Below are 17,306 nucleotides of genomic sequence, written 5' to 3'. Positions count from 1 at the left end.
TAGAAATGTACATCCTTGTTGGCAAGGTGACCTTTGAAGAAGATGGACTGATAAGCCTGTAATGTGAAAGTGTTCTCCATTGCCAGTGGTATTTTGGCAAGTGAAAAATGGGTTCTGAGAGGAAAGCATGTGAAGTTAAGAGGAGATAAAGAGGTTTCTATTAGTTTGAAATAAAAAGAAAATACAGAGTAAGAGAAGCATAAGAGGGAATATGAGAAATATAAGAGAGACTAAAAGAGGAATAGATGACCCCCAAAGCTTCTGATTATTCTAAAGTTGTCAACATTTTTGGACTTTACCTGAACCATCTAGATTTTTACAATGATTTTCTATATTACATCTGTATGAGCTCACACTATAAGAAACAGAAGTACTTGAAAGAAAATGAACAAACAAGTCTGGTCTTTATTAACAAAAGAAAACAAAGAAGTAAAGCAAAATTAATCCCCTTTGTAACCATATAAAGTTAAGAGGCACAGCGTTACGAGACAAACAGCAGAACAATTACATCTGAAGTCTGTAATAAGATTTACAGCATAGCATTTTGGAGCTTAAAAACATATTTATGAATGGTTTGCATTTTATATGAATCTTGCGAAAAGATATCAGTTTCCAGAATTTCTCTAAATTAGGACTAAAACCTATAGAAAATTATAACTTGCTGCACTGCGGGCTGTTCAAGATTTCATTCTGACCCTGTTGTTGCTGGGTTGGCAGCTTAATGACATTTATTTTTTGCCATCTAGTCACTGTCTTCTTGAATGATAATTGTCAGATGTTGTTTCCTGAGAGAGTACGCATTTCATATGTAATGTTCCTCTCTTGACTTACCTCTGAAAATGGAAATGCTTCTTATAATGATCTTAAGTAGCTGGAATCTGTGAGTAACAGGTATGTGAGATAGAACTGGCTGAATGCACAAAAGAAAAAAAGAAAAGGGGGGGCGGGTGTAAGGAAAAAAAAAAAGATATAATGCTGTTATTTCTTCTGAAACCCATGAGACTGAGGAGAAAATGGCAAATTCCTTCTGGAATCTTCTTTAGGCAGAAGCTTCTCCCTGCTGCTGGAAGGCACAGATCTCACTTGTCTCTCTGGGTTCTTCCCATGGTAAACAGGTCATGGACAAACTATCAAATGCCATTGATTACCACAGAGTTCCAGGTGTTCTTATTTTCTGTCTTTTCTATTTTCTTGAAAAAAAAAACCCAAACAATAGAATTCTGTCCAGGATTGAGAATAACATGGCTAAAACTCATGCATTGGTAGGATTTGGCATAAACCAACATGAGTCAGAGAGTGTGAGACCTTTAATGCTCGTACAGCCTAAAGCAAACCCTAGGTCTTGACCAGGAATTATGCAAGTGCAGTGGATATCTTCTTCCTTCAGTGCCTTTTTGTAAATAAATAAAATCATCATAGGCTGTTTGGAGAACAAGAAAAATTCAAATAAGGAATACCATCTGCATTATGTGTTTTTATTGTATTGGGTGGGTAACAGTAAATATTATGTAACTGTTGAGCTTTGGACTAAACCCAATGTCTTGCTATCCCCTTGATAGGCCTTCATCCCCTGAGGTACTGAACACTCATTTTCCTTAGCAATCACTCAGCCTGTTATTTTCATCAAATGATTGCATCAGATAATGCATTTTAGCTTGTGTAGCCTAAAACTAGTAATCCCAAGAGATTAATAAGATTGTAAATGTAACTAGAATTAATCAAGTTTAATCACAAGAAGGGATTAACATGGTACTGTTTTTATTCTTCTTGTCAATCACTGAAAAGAATATGCAAGGCAGAACTTAGCCCAGAGTGATGTAGCAACACTTCAGCATTTCATAAGTTCCCTTTCAAAAGTTCTACATTGAAATTGTGACTATATAAAATAGAATGAGAAATATATGTCCAGTGCAGTAATTCTTTGCCCATTGCATTTTAAAACAAGCTACAGTTAAAAATATAAAATAATAATTGTAATTCATGCAAATCCAGACACGTGGCACGAATACATTTATTTGAACTGGTCTTTTCACATGTAATTCATCTACAAAGATTTCCTGATGATGGAATTCCTGTACTTCCATTTTGAAAAAAGTAATGTTCATTAGTGGAGATTAAAGACCATTTTTTCTGACTTTTCACTTGATATTGTTTTGTTTTGTCAGATTAAATTTCCATACCTGTCTTTGAAGTAAAGCTTGATTCTCCAGAGATCTTCTTAAATCTTGTTCTAAACAGAAAATTTGTTGTACTCTGTGTTAATCTTGCTTGGAATGCAGCTCTCAAGGTCAATTGCTGTCAATTTGGAGCCATGGGCAATAGAAATTTATATTCATATACATGTTCATATACATATACATACATATATATATATTAGTTCACCTGTTCCACCTTACTACCAGTGAGAACTACTCCCTAAGCAGCATTTTCTGCTGTCACGTGCCTGAAGACCTGAAGATACTAACTTTGGATAATAATGAACTTTCAAAACCAGATTTTCAGTGCATGCAAGACTGGAATTGAAAACAGAAAATAAGGAAGTTTGTCTTCCAGTTAGGCCTTAATTTTTAGCTGGAGTGTGTTCTGAGTGACTAACTTATGTTAATTTAACGATCTACATTTCTTTGTGGTGGAACATCATTACAGGGAGTGAGTACTATAGTCTAATAGTCCTAGCAATGAGTGGGCCACTATTTTATAATACTATAGGAGGTGGAACACATTGCTTCACCTCTGTCTATGTTGCCAATTTCAGTCTTTATTTGTCTTATCTGCTTAGAATGTTTTTCAGTCTGCTTGCACAGCTATTTCAAAAGCTACTTATTATACAAATTTATGGTAGCTATAGAGTTAGTTACAGATCTATCCTTTTGGAATTAGTATTTCTCTCCATCTCACAACCCACTGAAAGGTGAAGATCTGGACCTTTCCACATTAGCACTGTAATGTGGTGTGCTTTTGACTTTAGGATAAATAAAAAGCAAACAAACGTGTCTTTGTCTGACAAGTTTTGTCCTGGACACACCCACTTATCCCTCATCAGCCAAGATAAATTGCTTCAGAGGGAGGACTTCCATGTTCACAGAAGGAATGCAGAAATTCTTTCTATTTTGTACGTTCTTGGCATCTTTGTTATCAATTTCACATCCTCTTTGTGTTTGGAAGCTCTGCTTGGGAAAGGACGTTATAAATATTAAAGCTTTGCAGAAGTTCGTAAGAATTACTTGGGATCTTTTTTTTTTTTGGTCTTTGTCTCTGCTATTTTTACCTCAAAGCTACCCTTCCTCATCCAAGCAGTGTATTTTTAGCTACTCCACATCGTTGAAAATATTGTTATTAATTGGACAGAGATCACTTTTGGCTTTCTTCTTTTCCAATTCTGTTGTAATGTTGCCAACACTGAGAGACACACACTTTGAACAGATTTTGCAAATATTATATGGAAGATATAGACTTTACATTTTGAAAGTACTTTAATTAATCCCCCACCATAAACAGCAAGAGCTTTTAAGTACTGGAATGTGTGTCTTAAGTAGGACTTCATGAAGAAACAGCCAAAGACTTTGTTCATAATTACATAGGACTTTGTAATTAAAATTTTAATGTGATCAGGCTGTGGTTGATAGGTTTTCTATATCACTGTAGACAATGCAAATATGTTTCTGGCATGGCTTGAATTAGATGAGAATTTCCATTTTCTCTCTTATAAACATTTACAGTAGTTATTGACACATACTTGAAAGGCCAGGATTTTAACTTTCAACTAGGGGCAAATATATATATCTCATATTGAACCTTTGGCTGTAGACCCCATTTTTAAGTTCATGTCCCCTTTCACACTATTCTAGAAAAACAAGTTATGTGGAACTTTTCCACAATTCCCTGTATTTTGTTTGCCTGGTTTGTAAATAGCCTAAATAGACTTTTTCCTTCATGTGTCAGGATAATGTGCAGATTCCTGTGTTACTTCCCGCAATCACCCAAAGCTCCGTAGGGGAATGGCGTGCAAGGATATGGAGTAAGCAATAAAAGGAACAGTCCAAGTGCAAAGCAAAAGAAAAAAAAATACTTTCCGTAATTGGAAGGTACATAAATTACTGTAGCCCTGGGGTCAAATATTTATGTGTGGAATTGCTGGACCATTTAAGCAGCTACTCATTAAAACCATGTAAATGCTTGAACAATCAAGCTATCATTTTACACTGATACTTGTACGTACACCCAAGGAGGGAAGGCAACTGTGCATTGATAAGGATACTTATACTTTTAAAGAAAGGTAAATTCCTACATAGCCCTTCTCCACACAAACATTTCCTTAAAGGCATACTATCAGGTGAAATTCACAGACTTTCAGGCCAGGCATCTCTATCTCAATGTTAGGACTTGCCAACTCTAATGAAAAAAAGCCTACAAGAAATATAGAAAATTTCCTTGTAGGTTGCTCTGTTTTTTAATATTTCTGCCTGTAGCGCAGATGAGCAGTGTGATTTTCTCTTGTGAAAGGAGCACTGAGGTCTGCAGAGATCGCAGGGAATCCTCCAGAGCCACAAAACCATCCTCAGAGGTGATGGGTGCTGCTGTGCTACCTCTGCACTTCAGTCCCCCTGCTTTCAGTTTCTCAAACAGAAGGAGGAGAGAACGATTTGCTCAGCAATAGTGGTTTGCTCATAGTTTAATTAATCCTCAGCTGTGTTCACTTTTTGGCAGCCTTCCAGTGGAGTTCAGCAAGGATGGTGGATATCACTCATGCCCGTACCTGCCTCCTTCCTCCTCCAGAACTGAGGAAGTTTCTCTGCAGGTTCAGAAACAGCAGTGACATCCATCAGTCCCCTTAATGCACTTCGGCACAGAGGGGCCCTCAGGTACAAAGTCTGCAAAGTCTGCCTTTGTTTAACACACCAGGTTAAACCCTGTTTTTCTTTTAATGCAGTCTTCTCTCTTTAATTGCCCAGGGTGTTTTATCTCTTCTATCTTGGCCTTTCTCCATGTCTGTGTTTAAATTCAGTTTTTCAATTTTCCCTGTGCTTTTCCCTTCCAATTTTCGATTGCAACTGTTACGATCAGCTGCTGCTTTGTTCTTCTCTCTGATCCTTTCACCACCCCACTGAGATGAGGTCCTTCATTCTTCAGCCCCACGTGATGTGAGTGGGTGAGTACTGAGTAGATGACAGAATTAATTTGCAGGTGTCTCCCTCCTTTTGCTTTTGACATCCTGTCATTTAATATGTCCTTGTGTCTAGGGGGTTATTTCTCAGAGTTGTGAAATCCATTTCTAGGTTAGCGTTAAGCAACTTTAATTATTTCAGAGACAGTCTTTATATTAAGAGATATTTTTGAGAGAAAAGACTTTCAAATGTTTTTACTTTAAAAACAGTTGAATACAGTAAAATGTAAAAGGCATAAAAGCAGTGGCATCATTTTCAAGCATGTCTGCAGCTACTCTAAGCCATGAGAATGGAGTAGTTTGAAGAAAATGTCAAACTTGAAAAATGAAAGATAATAATAGTACGATGTGTTGCTGTGTGTTCCTTTTTTATCTTAGGAGAGGACATATATTGAAGGTTTGGTCTAGTCTGCACACAGTTGCCTCCTGGTGACATGAGGCATGTCTGTTTGCAGAAATGCACTGTGGTTGACTTGTATGTTAACTTGTTATTTACACCATCATTTGTTTTCAAAAACTGGGATGCTTTATTACAAAGACTGTTCTGAGCATTCTCCCTGTACATCCCTTGCATGTCTCGTTGTGCCTGGTGAACATCTCTCATCCATACCTTTAATTAATTTTCCAGAGAGGGAAGGGTAAAGGAATGGTAATCTGTGCAATAATGGAGCCAGGTATGAGTGAAGAATTCTAAACGTGTATTAAATGCACTTAAATTTAATAATATTTATTTATTTACTGTTTAATTTCTCTCTCAAAATCACAGTATGCTCTTTATTATTATTTTTTTTTTCTTTTTCTTCTGTGGGGTTGGAACCACACTCCCCCATGCCCCACCCCCCACAAATAATTGTTCTTAATCATTGATATTCTGCCTCTTTTTGGGAGAAGAATGAAAGTAAAAATGTTTGAAACTGTAGGTCTTGTGAACGGTCCTTTGTCTTTGAGCATTACAGATATTATTTCCTTGGAATACTTCAGTTATTCCTAGCCTTAAGGGAAATCATTTTTCTCTTTAAGAGTATATTTTCATTATTTTAAACATTTCTGAGAATGACAAGTGAGATTAGCTGAACACAATACACATTTGGGGAAAGGAAAGATGATTAAGAAATTTAAATGACATGAGCACCAGTATTCCTTTTTATGGGCTTCATGCCATCTGTTGTTGTTTGATCAGAAAGAGCAAGTATTTCTAACAAATAATTAAAATGAGACCCATTTTCTTTATCTCTAACTTTGGCCTTAAATGCACAAAACTCTTGGTAAAATAAATGTGTGCACATTTCTGATGTAATAGCAAAAGGAAGTAAAAGCTGGAAACAAATTGGTATTTTTTTCAGTGCTCCCTCAGAATGATAGTTGATTTTTATGCTCTATATTACACTTCATAACTACCAGTGAAAGAAGAATCCAAACCAAATTATAAAAAGCACAGGAACTTTTGCCTTGATTTTTTTTTTTCTTAAGCGTGCATGCTCTGTGCTGAAACTATTGCTCTAAATCATGACTAGCATCTAGAATTAATACGCTTGAATGCTACATTTCAAGACTAAATGGACTGATTATAATTTGTTCCTCATAAATTTTATAAATGTTCAGATTCCTTTCACTAGTTTATGTTTCCACTGACTTCAGTGAGAATTACTGGTATTAAGATATTTGGAAATTAGGCCAAAATACCATGTTGTGCAATGCTGTTTGTGGAGTGATTTGCAGGCAGATGTGCAAAATTCAGGTCTGACAAAACCAGAAATCACCAGGAAGCTCAGTCCTCTCCCTCTCAGTCCTCTTCCTTCCCTTGTGGGAAGGAAGGTTTATTTTCTACAAATTTATTTCCAAACACCCCAGATCGTTTAAATTGTATTTCAAGTCCTGTGAAGCTTTTACAATAAAGTTGGAATCCTTTCTGTGAAATGAAAAAGTTTTAACACACTTGTATTGCTGCTTGCTTTGCTTTTTAGACTAACTCTCTGATAAATCACCCTTTTAATATTAAACTAGAGATGGACCAAACCAAACTGAACAAGCTCAAGTATCTTTAAGATGGAACAGAGCATTTGACCAACTGGGGAAGGTGACGGAGGGAATGCTTAAGCCAACCTGTCTAATAAGGGAGTCTGTAACAGTTCTCCCTGTCACAGAATGCTCTTTTAAATGCTCTATTTATAATGTCCTGTTACCATTTTATTGTGCTTTAACAGCTATGCAAGGGTGATTAAACACAGTCTCCAAGCTTCCTGTGTCACTTTTCACTCATCATCACTGCTCTCAATGGTAACAGTTTAAACCCTTCCATGCCAATTAGCTAAAGTTTGTTGAGAATATTCGCCTCTTTCTTTTTATTACAAAATTCATGAATCTGTATTATTAATTTTTCATTGTCAGGCTTATGGGAAGGATCCAAATCTGGAAATTTAAATAACAATTAATCTTTCTTGTTTTCTGGTCTTCAAATTCCTCTGCGCAAAACTCTACTTGACACGGCATTACTCTAGAATTAGTTTCACTGCCTTTGCCTAGCAACACAAATACGTTTTACACTTTCCAGGCTTCTCCTGTTAACTTCTAAAGCTGATTGTTGTCACCGGTATATCTTTGTTTGCTATTTATTTGTTACTAGGTGTCATGGCTCTGGACAGGCTCCCCTGGCTGGATGTTCCCCAAGCTCTGTCTTTAGGTCCCACCATGGTGGAGCTGGGCTCTCTCAATCTTCTTGACTTTGAGCAGAACCGGGGACTGCCTTTGGCTCGGGGCTTCTACATGCCTTCTCAAGACATGCTCTCCGAATTGCTCAGCCCTGTATTCAGGCCGGATCTCCAGGAAGATTCTCATGCTCTCCCAAAGCTCAAATCTTTGCACTGTTCTTCTTCAGACTGAGATGGAAAATTTCACTTTGAACTTTTGACACTGCAAGAAATATATTGAATCCAAAAGCAAAAAACATCTTTATGTCCTTGCATCATTTTCTTCTTGCATTAGGAGCAGGGGTTTTAAAGAGGAGCATGGTCCCTCTTTGGAAACTTGCCATCTGTTTCTTGCTGCCAGTCAACTCCCCTTCACCTTTGCTGTTACACAGTGAGGAAAGTTTGTTCTTTGGCCTAAAGCCTATGCCTTTGTTCATCTCTCTCTCCTCCTTTTTGCCTCATCTGTCTTCTTGACGCACCCTATCTTCATGGCTTTTAAAAACAGTGTTTAATACTGTGCTCCCTTCAGATTGCTCCAGGAGGGTGGTTCTGCCTTCTCAGGCAATCCTTAGCAAACTTGCTGCCCAGCTCAGCACATTCTTGAAGTGTTAGCAACATCTTTGTTTGTTCTGTAGTTTCTCTGAAACAGAAGGTGTCAGAGGACAGTGTCCTCATCAGATTTACTTGGTGTGTAAAATGGAGGGGAGAGAGTGAGAATATGGTTCCCAAGTTGCTGGTAACAGGAGCTGCTGCCTAATGCAGAGGTAAAGCACAGCTGCTCAGCAGGATTGGGTGTTTGCCACTAGTTGGCCTGGGCTCTGCAGGAGCCAGCATCATTGTTCTTCTGAGCAGCATCTGTCCTGTTTGTCCCTTCCTGGGTAACCAGTCCACCAAGGCTTCTGCGCCCTGGTGAGTACATCGTGCTCGGAGGAGGGAGCAGCTCTCAAGCTATCTGGCTGCTTAGGGCCCTTGATGCCTGAGAAGGTGCTGGAGACATTGGGGATGAGCATCTTACTGGATGTGTGGGACAGCTGCTTCTGATAGCACTCAGAATGACTCAGTAGAAAAAAAAAAAAGTGGCAGCAGGTGAGTCTGTGCTGCTTGCTCAGTAGAGACTTGTGCACTTACAACCACACCTCAGATTTGTCATTTAAGAGCTACCGCCAACACATTTCGCACCTGACTGATGCTGGCGGTGGTGGGAGCCTCTGAGCTCCTGTCCGATTTGCCTGACTGCATCTCCTCTTGCTGTGGGCTCAGTCACAGCCCCAAAGGTTGTCACCCATCCCACCCACTCGCACGCAGACGATTTTCAAATGGGCTAAAGGGAATCAACCTGTGAACAGAGCCTGTGCTCATGATCTGCAAGGGGCTGGTGCTTATGCTGGTCCTCAGCATTTGTATGTCCTTGAGAGAGTCAGTTCCTTTCAGGAGCATAAATGAAATGTTACTACAGAATGTCCTGGGGGGAAATTGCATAAGATATAAGTGATTCCTAGTTTTGTTGATTTTTAGCATGTTGTGTAAATTACACCAACATACCTATTTGTTCTTTCTGTGGACAAAAAAGAAGGCATTTGACTGAGGATAGCATTTTAATGCCTGTGCCTCAGCTACACACACATTCATGAAGCAGTTACAGTCTGTATTGGAAATACATTGTTAATATAATGGCTTGGTGAAATGAAACATTTAAAATGAATAATAGAAAGATACTAAAGAATTTATATTAAAAAAAAATATAAGAAGCAGGAAGGGACATGACCTTTTTATGTCAGTGATGGTTTTTGTTATTATAGGAATGAGAGACTTAATTCCTGGAAGTGCTAGAGTGTATTTGATTGGTTGAACATATTCTTCATAGTAGTCTGTTTGTCATCTCAACCTTTTTCTGAAAATGGAATTCAGATTTCTAGCCAAAACCATAATATTTTGTACTTTGCATTGAGGTTGTGTAACAGATGGTGAGCTCAAATGCGCTTTGTGTTTCAAATTGATTTGATGACTAATAAAACTGAATAAGACTTTTTCCTCAGATCATGTTTTGATTCTATCTAGGGATGAGTAAAACTGTTGAACTAGAGAAAACTCCAACTAAAATATTGAGTAAGTATTTGAATTGTGAAAATCTGTTGGGATTTTTTTTTTTATTCATTTACCTGTGGCTTGTCTTGTAGTAGGAAGTACTTGAAATCTCACAGGAGAACAATGTGCAATTCCTGAAATGTTTAAGGAATGGATATAGCTTACTGAACATTGAAAGTGCAAATGAAACCTTCAGGTTCCCTGAGAGTTCAGCTATTACATGTTTAAACTGGAACCAACATAAAGTATCTCTCTGAAAAACTTTTGTTTTCTCATATGTTTGGAATCAGTGGAAGTCAGGTTCCTTTGGAAATACTTTAGAAGACGTATCAGGAAATTAGGTGTCTAGTCCATTGAACGTCTGTCCCTAATAATTGTGTGATGGACAAACTTAAAAGCCATGGGTCTAATGTTGGAAGTTTCACACCATGAGCCTAATTGGCTTCTGCTGGTACAATCCGTAATTTTCTTGGACATTCTAGTAGGTGCCCTTAGCTACTTCTGAACCTACATTGGAAGTAGGATAATGTTATTGACTCTGTTATTAGGTCCTGATAATGCACATTTGGTTCAAACACTCCCTGATCATAGTTCAGTCTGATTCTTTTTAAGAAGCAAGGCTAGTCATGGTACTCTGCTTGGTGCAGATTAAATTTTCTTGGGTTAAGAGGAATAAAGAACAGTGTTTGGGGTCTTAGCACACATTAACATTTTTGTGACATCTGGAGAGACACCTGAGTTTATGGAGCTGAGTAGGTCTCAGTACACAAAGGATTGTCTGAATCAAGGGGGCAGGCAATTCTTGGACTGGGTGCTCAGAGGATCTCACAAAGTAGGTAGCCTCTAACCAGCTTCTGAGTTCAGGTTAAGGATTTTCCTTCAGGACAAACTCTATTTATTCAGGACCTAACCGAAAAACTCCCATTATCGTACCTTATTACTCAGCTGTGGATTTAAGTTAACATACACATTACTATAGAAGAAACCAGGAAACTCAGAACACTTCTGTCTTACAAGTACACAAAAGTATATTATGTATACAAAGAATATACAATTTCGAAAGGGCTCTTAGGCCTGCTTGTGATGTTTACGCAAGAGTTAGTATTGCCATTCCAGGTGTATTGGTAATATTTGCCTGAAAAAGAGATGCCGTCACTTGGATTTTCTTCTTTTTTTGTAAAGTTATATTTTTGCTCTGTATATCTAGTAGCACAAAGCTTGTTTTTCTACAAGTTGCTCTATTTTCAGAGATAATAGGTAGATGTTAGAGTTCCAGCTTTTCTTCCTAATATTACATGTGTGGCTCTATTTGCATTCTCTCAGCTCATGTTTTCTCAGATGCAGAAAATTATGTAATTAGTTGTGGGGTCTCATACCATCATTTCAGAGATGTTTCCCATTTAAATTAAAGGCCTGTTCTTCTACCCAATCAGTAATTGTCTAGATCTTTTAAGATCTCCTTCAGCTTGATTTAATTGTTAAACATTAATTTAGTGGGAAAAAAGGCTTCAAAGGGAAAAAAAAGAACTGCTGGAGGGGCAAAATATTAATAGGTGCTTAAAAGCAAAACAGTATTTCTTCCCTTTCTAAGCTTGCAGCCCTTCAGGCCTAGTAGAAAAGAAACAATTGACTGTATTACAGGATTATATAGGTTTCATTGACTTAAAATGAACTGAAAGCAGCTGTAGGGAGATTTACCTCAAGTCTTTATTATAAGCCATATGAGGCAGAAAGAAAAACAATGTTTTGTTTGAATCAGAAAATACAATTTTCAATGGTGGTTTAGAAAAGGTTAGATAAAGAGAGCATTATTTTTCAATAGGGAAAAAGGTGAATAGAAAAATTTTGTTTTGCCAGTGTTACATACCATATGAAAGATTTCAGCCAATAGAAAAACAGGCTATCTTATACTTGTAAGGTCTTTGTTTTCTTTTATTTCTGATGGATAAGCTTTGAGTTTAGTATACTTGATATCTCTTTTACTTACTAACAACAGTAATACTTCACTCCTTTGAATATTTCTACCATGCAAATGGAGATAAAGATCAAAAAAGTGTTGCTTTTTTAAAAAGAAAATCCTTCAGAAGTCTGCATCTCATTGAAAAATACATTGGTACAGGTTTCCCTCTAAGGTTTCTGTACTTCGTTGTTAAAAATTCTAATTGAGAAAGAACCGAGGAGTTTTTATAAAGAAAAAAGCTCAGAATGCAAAGTCAGAATCTGTTCTAAAGATCCAGAATATTTCCTCACCATGAAATTTTAAAAGTATTTAGGGTTATTTTACAAACCATACGCTTTTCTGGAAACCATACATTTCATTAAAATGCAGTTAATAGTAGTTGTTTTACAATCTGCCTATGCTCAATTACTTTTGTAAATCAGGATATAGCTTTAATTCCAGTGATGTGCTGGGAATGGGAACTGCTCACTCTCATGTTTGATGAAAGTGCACTGTTGTGCTACGATGTTGGGTGATAAGGTATCTGTAAATATACATATCACCATGCCTAGTATCAGTTGTAAGATATTACTGTTTCATAAAATAGAAAACTTTCTGTTGTTTTAGGATTTCTGGTACAAGCTTCTTGTTTCTTGTAGCTTATAGGTGAGGTGATCATCTGTAGTCACACGTATTTTGTTAGGCTGTGTTACTGAATAGATTCTGCAATCCATAATAGACTTTTTTTTTTTTTCCTTGAGTGATTCAAGTGAAGTACTTTTATATAAATGTCTCCACGACAGTATTCATTATGGTGTAGGATGGAATTATGCAATTCTGAACATTATAGTAGCTGCATATTACTTTGGCATTGCAGCAGAAACATTTTAGCAGAGCCAAACTGTGATTTAGAAATTTGAAAAACAAATACAAAAAATTTCTATGAACATGTAGGAAAGCTGGAATGAAATTCTCACTGATATTCAAAAAAGTATTCTTAACTTACAGGCCAGCCACTTCATAGTCCGTTTCTGACAGGAGCAAAACCAAAGCATTCCGGGATAAGGAAAGACAATTTTCTTTGTATAGCTATGAGTAGCAGCTACACCTCTCACCCACTTACCCATAGAGTTTCTTCTTCAAAGGAGAGTCTACAAAGAGAGATGTGGCTGATTCTGTCTGCAGCAATGTAACTTTGAAGAATATATTGTTGCATTCTGATACTGTGTACGCAAAGGCAGAGTTTTCCCATGTTTAAGAGCTGTCTTGCATTCTAATAGTCAACTTATATTTTTATGCAATATACAGTTTCTCAAACTCTTTTCAGTGGGACAATGACTTTTTAAGATATTATAAATAATAATTTTTACAACTTTCAGCACTGTCATCTTAATTATCTATTTTTGTCTCTGTATTTGTAAGAGAGACGTGCTCAACTCTCTGACATTCATGGGGTCAACATGCCATGGAACTATCCCAACTTTTTCTTTTCAATTCTTTTCTTAAATCAATAACTGAAGGGTTATCCTTCTCAATAGCATAGCAGCTATTGCAAAACACAAATTCAAATTGGTGGACATAATTTTTGGATCTTAAGTTAGAGAAAGGCTGAATACTTTGTGAAAGTAAAACATTTTTACTTTTTTCAAATTTGTCATCCAGAACCACTATTCACTCTTTTAAAAGGTAAGCCATGGTTCCTAACCAGCCTGAATTCAGGTAACACTGCGTATGTTTTTCAACATAAAGAAATTGAAAATGGTGTAGTAGTACAGAAGAAAGCTTAGCATTGACATTTCACTTTGATATGTAGGTTGTAAGGGACTTGATACATAGAGATTAATCAACTTGCCCAGGGTCTTAAAGGGAGCCACTAGCACAGTCAGAGCTGAACACAGCATTCCTGTCCCCTTCACAGCACATATTAATAGATCACAGGCTGGGGATGTGACAGTTTCTCTGGCATTCAGAGGAATTTCTTCATGGAATCTCACCCTAGTTTGCTCCTCCAGCAAGAAATCCCAATCTTCCTTCTCTCCCATAATTTCCAGTAGGTTCCTCCCTTTATGCTATCAGCAAACATTTCTTATTATCAATGTTGCCTTCTAATAAGAAGTCCAGGTACCTGTCACTGTGTGTAGGAAGAGGATACTTTCATTCAAGTAGATGTGTTTCGTGCTCAAAAGTATTCACTTACAGTTGAAACTTCCAAAAGAGTTCAACAAGGAAATCTGATATATTTGTTGTAGATGTGTTGTCAGACTTGCTAAACACCATCCCAAACACTAGCAGGGGGGTCAGAAGTGAAGAGTGGATCCAAGTGACCTGAAACAGACCTGAATTGTTTGCACAACGACGCATATAATTACTTGATATGTGCACACATACAATTACATAGATACAGTGCTGCAATTGCATGTCTGATGTACTTTTAGTTATGTTAATCTGCTGAAGAGAACAGAAATACCGAACAAAATGAAACAGTTCTAAAGAGAAGTTTTATTTCATCCGCATATTCACCGAAAGAAAACTAACCTGTATGTAATTGTGAATTTAAGTTGGTGTTCTTGACGAAGTGGAAGCTGCTTGTAGTATGGGAGTAATCTCCCTTCTTGGAAGTGACTTCCAGTTATTTGTGTATAGGATGTAAAGAATGTTCTGCTTCCTTAGGCAATGTTCAAAGTATTCAGAATTGTGAGATACAAGGTTATTGTTTTGTTTGTGATCAACAGGAGTTACGAATTATTGAAAGTTATCACACCCTCCAAGCATTTCAGGGCAGTAACATACAACAAGAAGAGGCATATTTCCCTAAATGAATACATTTTCATTCAGTGGGTTATTCACTTAACCTGCATTAAGTGTAATCCTCTTTGAATCTCAGTGGTCATCTCCTACTCTTTTCCTGTCAGTCTTCATCTCCTGAAAAAGCATAAAGTTAGCCTTCAAAAGAATAGTAGTTTGGCTAAATCATTATGTAGTTTTCTGTAAGAAAACAAGAGGGATTCTGTAGAATTAGTGAAAAATAGCTCAAGGTCAGTAGCACCTAATACTTTGCATCATAATTAAAGTATTCACATTATTCACATTTTGTTTTCTCTTTCCCTTTCTCTCTTTTTCTTTCTCTTCATCTTTTTCTCTTTCCCTTTCCTTTCTTTACCCTTTCATTTTCCCCTTCTTTTTTCTTTTTTCTTCTCTCTCTTTTATTCTCTCTCTCTCTTTTTTTTTTTTTTTTTAAATAGGTATTTGTCTCAGTAATATAATATCATCACCTCTTTTTATTCTAATTTTATTTTCAGACAAGGCAGATCACAGTGCTGGCCATTGTGATTTACTGCACACCAGCTTTGCAGAATATAATGGAGCAGGACAGTATTCTTTCTGATGTGGTTAATCTCTGTTATACTTGTGCCTCTCCTGAAAACTGCACTGTGTCAGAGAGTCTTTTGTAGCCAATGGTGACAGGAAGATCAACAGAGAGAGGTTGCTCCATTAACCTCTGAAGTAATGAAGTTGCATTTCAGGCAGTCAACACTCATGCTGCCAATTTATTATCATTTAAGAGGAAGTGAAACTACTTCAAGCCACTCTAGTGTCCACATTTTGATAAATACACAGATTGCTAATGTTCTAATGCTAACAATCAGCCTCAAGGGGACCTCTAATGGCATAGGATGCTGTGTCTGTGTGTCTTCTTGGTCTTGCAAAATGATCAGTCTTCAGCACCAAGAAAGCAGGCTAAGCCTACCTATTTCCACACTAAATATGCAGATGTAGTTTTGCTGATAATGCCAGCTTTATCTGTCCATGTGGAAATTCTGAAAGTAGATAAATAGGTTGATAACAAATCTGCACAAACTTTCAAGGGAACTGAATTCAGATTTCAGGATTTGCTTTTATTTAATTCTGGTTTCCCAGGGGATACACATTTGTAAGGGGATTACTTTCCATCTTAGAAACAAACATAACCAAAATCTTGGGAACACGTTTAAACCTTCAGTTTGTTACAATCTTGCAGGATTGTGTGACCTTATAAGATTTTCATGACCAATAGTCAAATCCTGTGGGAACAGCTTTCTGAGGAAGCAATAACATTGGTCTCCCCCACCTCTGCAGTAAAAGAGGCTTGTAAAAGAAAACACTGCAAAACTGGCATGACCATACCCCCATTCTTCCCGAGTTCTGCTCCTAGGCATGGTCTTTGGCACATACTTTTCCTGTTAAAGGGAGCGTAATTTACATGTCTGGCTTTCCAAAAGTAGTGAAAACACTTTTTATATATATAAATGTCCAGGTGGTTTCATAGCCATATCATACATTCCTTTTCTCCCAGGGTGACATAAATAGTTATTTATCCACAGTATTTCAGAGACACAGAATCAAGGTGGTCAGCTAAGTGCAGTATGTTCCTGCTGGTGCCTTGCTGGATTTCTGATGTATTTGTATTTATCCTGTGGGTCAAGCTTTGCCTGAAGATTGGTGTCTGAGTGTTTGCTTCCTGAGACTAATTTGATGTTACTACACTGAACTAATTTGAAAGACACTATCTTCTGTGGGCTTTGGATGGATCCTTTTAGTGTCTTTCATCTGTGAACAAGAAGCACTTAGTAAAGCAGGGGGAATGGTACCTGCATTTTATAAAAGGATGTTGTTTATGAACAGAATACTCAGCCATGGCCTCGTGCCCATTGTGCGAGATGACTGTTTTCTAGCCTCTCCTGTCAATAGTCTGAACTACCTTTCTCTCCTTCCGAGCTGTAACTCTTCTTGCTGTAAAGCAGATTCTCTAGCTTGCTCCCTTTGTATTGCTTCTGCATGAGGAAGATGGCTGTCTCTCCTTGGGTTTTTTTTTTCTTGAGCACTAGTTGCTGGTCTATGTAGGCAATCGCTGGTGGTGCAGAGCTCTGCCAAGGGCAGGAGTCCTGGCTGTGACCAGCACAGTTTCTCACCACTGGCTCCATTCCCAGCAGACAGTGTCCTGAGGTCTGTGTCAGTGCCACGGGATTTAGAGATGCACTGCATTGCTCTGCTGTTCACCAGAGTGTCTTACAAACCTGGTTCCAGAATGAGCACCACAAGCATCTCCCATGTATGCCCCAAAGCTATATCAAGAAATGCAGCCTGCAAAGTTTAATATATTTTCTCTCATGCCCTTTCTCCCTCCCCTGCTATCCGTCCCTCCCGCCTCCCCAACACGTTTTTCTGTGTACTGAGACAATAGGTATCTCAAAACTCTCCCTTTTGTCTTTAGGCAGGCAGGTTTGGAAGGGGCCCCCTACCAGGTTAGAGCACAAGGCTGCTGCTGGAGTACCTGAGGTGACACACGGTGGTTGGCTTTTTCAGCTGTTCTCAGCTGGCAGTGGATTAGAGCTCTGCTCCCAGCTGCGCGCAGCTGATAGGCCTGGCAGGGCGCTGCTGGGGAAGCAGTGCT

The 17,306-nt window shown here is 37.9% G+C and overlaps 1 protein-coding gene across 13 annotated transcripts in view; it reads left to right on the top strand.

Moving 5' to 3' along the window:
- The window catches only part of ERC2 (ELKS/RAB6-interacting/CAST family member 2), a 433,731-nt gene that overhangs the window by 400,762 nt on the left and 15,663 nt on the right, over nt 1-17,306 (top strand). For 2 of the 13 annotated variants that reach the window (XR_011740727.1, XR_011740733.1), the window contains one exon: nt 4,708-4,862. The exons of the other annotated variants lie outside the window; for them this stretch is intronic. The gene's annotated coding sequence lies outside the window, so the exon portion shown is untranslated. The remainder of the gene's footprint in view (nt 1-4,707; nt 4,863-17,306) is intronic. 13 annotated transcript variants of the gene reach the window in all.

Source organism: Patagioenas fasciata, chromosome 10, assembly GCF_037038585.1.
Source record: "Patagioenas fasciata isolate bPatFas1 chromosome 10, bPatFas1.hap1, whole genome shotgun sequence".
Lineage (NCBI taxonomy): Eukaryota > Metazoa > Chordata > Aves > Columbiformes > Columbidae > Patagioenas > Patagioenas fasciata.
This window is presented reverse-complemented; position numbering and strand designations above follow the sequence as displayed.